This window comes from Ammodytes marinus, assembly GCF_949987685.1.
Source record: "Ammodytes marinus genome assembly, contig: scaffold_95, whole genome shotgun sequence".
In the NCBI taxonomy this organism is placed as follows: domain Eukaryota; kingdom Metazoa; phylum Chordata; class Actinopteri; order Uranoscopiformes; family Ammodytidae; genus Ammodytes; species Ammodytes marinus.
This window is the reverse complement of record NW_027648448.1, coordinates 112,406-115,637: the sequence shown is the minus strand read 5'-3', so window position 1 is coordinate 115,637 and position 3,232 is coordinate 112,406. Positions and strand designations below refer to the sequence as shown.

At 39.3% G+C, this 3,232-nt stretch overlaps 1 long non-coding RNA gene across 1 annotated transcript; it reads right to left on the bottom strand.

The window, feature by feature from the left end:
- Positions 1 to 232: 232 nt before the first annotated feature.
- On the bottom strand, positions 233 to 1,375 carry LOC307270506. The gene is made up of 4 exons (XR_013845549.1): positions 902 to 1,375; positions 651 to 766; positions 440 to 540; positions 233 to 306 (listed from the first exon to the last, which is right to left on the bottom strand). It is a non-coding gene; the product is annotated as an uncharacterized lncRNA (long non-coding RNA).
- Positions 1,376 to 3,232: the final 1,857 nt, after the last annotated feature.

Below are 3,232 nucleotides of genomic sequence, written 5' to 3'. Positions count from 1 at the left end.
AATGTTTTACAATAAGACCAAATCATTTGTTATATATGCATTTAATCACTTACATAAGAAGCAAGGTCAAATGTTATAGTAAAAAAAGCATTGACAATTATCTACTTACATGCTCAGTACAGAGTGGAGCAGCACTGCCTGCCTCTTTCCTGCTCTTCCTCAGTACATATGATTATGTGTATTAGGAGATGGCATCAGAAGCTCTGCAGACGATCCTGTCTCTCCTTTGGGATGGTTGGTCATGTGGCCATCTGGATGGACAGCCACAGGAAGCATCTTTGTCGAGTTGAGGCCTCCAGGATACTGCTGCAGAAGATGAAAATGTAAATGTATATATGAGAGGGAACACATGTTATAATACAATAGTCATTAAAAATCACATGTAGAACAAACAAGTTCAAATGTTTGATTAAAAAAGCATCAAATATAATCTACTTACATTTTTGAAGCAGAGAATTGAAAGCTCAGCAAAGAGTCACAGAGTTGAAGTGTCTTTAACTGCCTTGAGTTGACCTCTCCATGATGCTGAAGACTCTCAGCCTGGCACAGATCAAGTGAGAAAAGATCAGAAGCAATTGATAATTTGATTTTTTTTCACATTGTGAGGGTTTGAGGTGCAGCTGCAATTTCGATTTAGAACGTTTACTTACAAAAAAGCATTGTTCCAGCTCAAGATGGCCACACAGGTTGTTTGCCACTGGTTTTTTCTGTTGCCCCAGTATCACCACGTTTCCTCGGTGCAGATTCATATTTTCCACCTCTCAGCCTGAAAACCAAATGTGAATTTTTTTGTTACTCACAGTAAATACTGACGACAGTGACAACAACCAAATCAGTACAGTCATGAAGAGTTATGCAAGCTTTGATACAGCATTAACATAAAACATATGTAGTTACATACTTGGCACTGTTCCAGAGAACTATGAAGGGCGATGAAGACCTCTGTGGTTGGTCTCTCTCTGCCTTGAGTAGATGTCTCTCACGTCTATTGTGAAGCACAATGTTGGTGTTTCAAGACCTCTGGTGTCATGTCTGAGCTGAAGGGCCTCCCTAGTGACAACTGTGAGGCACTTATGTAGACAAATATACAGACAAAAATGTATTTAGTAAATAGGAGTCATGTAGAGTGCAGCAGGAGCAATAATGAATCATAACAACTTCCCACAATTACTGTTAACAATGAGTTATGTTTTAGTTACCTGCACTTATTTGCAGTGTCCTGTCTGTGAACACTTCTCTGGACTGCCATTATATTATATTATATATTGAGAGAATAGTTTATTCACAAATTTAAAAGGTCAACTTTCTTCAATACGTGGCAGCTGCATTATTTAATAAGCTTTGCCGCTCAGGAAAATATAATTGAATATTTTGTCATCTTTGAATGTTTTCGAGTGAGATTGTCCCTCCATCCCTCCCTCCCTCCCAGCCTGTAAAAGGCTGGAACAGCCGAAGCAGATTTTACAGCTTGGCTGATGAGGACAATCCCACCCACAAACTAATGTCAGTATTTTTCTGTATTAAGTTTTGTTCAAGTAATATGTTGAGAAATCGATAACTATGAAATCTGATCCTTTTCATAATAAGATGTTGACTTACAATCCATCAATGCATTACAACATTCTTAGTTATGTTAGTCTGCAATAGTCACCAAGGCTATACTCTCAATTTACATTTCGATTATTTCTGAGGTTAGTGTACAGAACACAGGATTGTTGAAATGTCAACTTTCTTCAATACCTAGCAGTTGGTTTATTTAAGCTTTGCTGCTCAAGAAAACATAATTTAATATTTTGTCGTTGTTGCAATTCAGGTAGAAATAGTTGAATATTTTTCTTTGAATGTTTTCGAGTGAGATTGTCCCTCCATCCCTCCCTCCCTCCCAGCCTGTAAAAGGCTGGAACAGCCGAAGCAGATGTTACAGCTTGGCTGATGAGGACAATCCCACCCACAAACTAATGTCAGTATTTTTCTGTATTAAGTTTTGTTCAAAATATAAATATAAAGAATATGTTGAGAAATCAATAACTACAAACTCTAATCCTTTTCATCATAAGACATTGACTTAGAATCATCAATGTATTACACAATTCTTAGTTATGTTACACTTTGAAATGGTTACCAAGGCTATATTAACATTTAGATTATTTCTGAGGTTAGTGTACAGAACACAGGATTGTGGTAGCTGTAGTAAGTTTGGAGCACACCAGAATGCAGACAGCACTGTGGTCGAGAGATGTAGATGTGGTCCAAGAGTGTATTTTTGTCGGTGGTAGCGGCTGTGATAAGTTGCTCGTAACCTTTTGACTGAAACAGTTCAAGGATGGGCTTGCTTGCTCTGGACAACAGATTTTCATTAAAATCTCCGCAGACTATGATCGGATGGTGATCCATAATTTCTAGCGAATCCAAGAGGCTTTGCAAGTTGGATAGGAATGAGCGCATGCTGTAGCTTGGAGGCTTGTAAACAGCAGCAATCAGCGCATTGAATGGAGCTTCAAGCTTGACAACTGTAAACTCAATATCTGTAGCATTTTGAATGTACTGCTTTTCACGGACTTGGATATGGTTTTTTACATAGATAGCGACCCCGCCACCATTTTTGCGACCCATGTCAGGGCAGTTTGTGTACGAGACATTTCGGTTGCGATTAAACATCTTGTACCCGTCTAAATGGAGACTTTGGGCGACAAATGATCCTTGTAAGTGAGTTTCTGTTAGACAGAGGACGTCTGCAAGGTGAAGTTCATGGTGACTCTTGATATCAGCGATGTGAGAAGGAAGTCCTTCTGTGTTGTGGTGGATGACGGTGAGAACATCTGGCCTGTTTAATGTCGCTGTGACATTCAGTAGAGGCATTAAATGTTCAAATGAAGCTTCTGCCATGGCTGCAAGACCTATTTTGACTTGTGGATTGGCATATATTTTTGTCTCGTCAAAATCTAGAACATGTAGTCCACTGAGGGAAGTAACTCTGCTGAGAGCAACATAGGCCATGCCTGGTTCAAAGATGGTTTTTAGTGAGACTGCAGCTGAGGACCTTGTCATGCCTTGAACCTTGTGTATTGTACAAGCAAATGCAAGTTTTAAAGGAAACTGCCTGCGAACCACTCCCTTTTGCTTCAGTAGTTTTTCTTCCTGTCTATCAATGTAGACAATATTATCAGCTGCACTGCTATTGCTGGGATTTCTTGCCACATCGAGTTCCAGACCAAGTTTGTTGACATGTGAA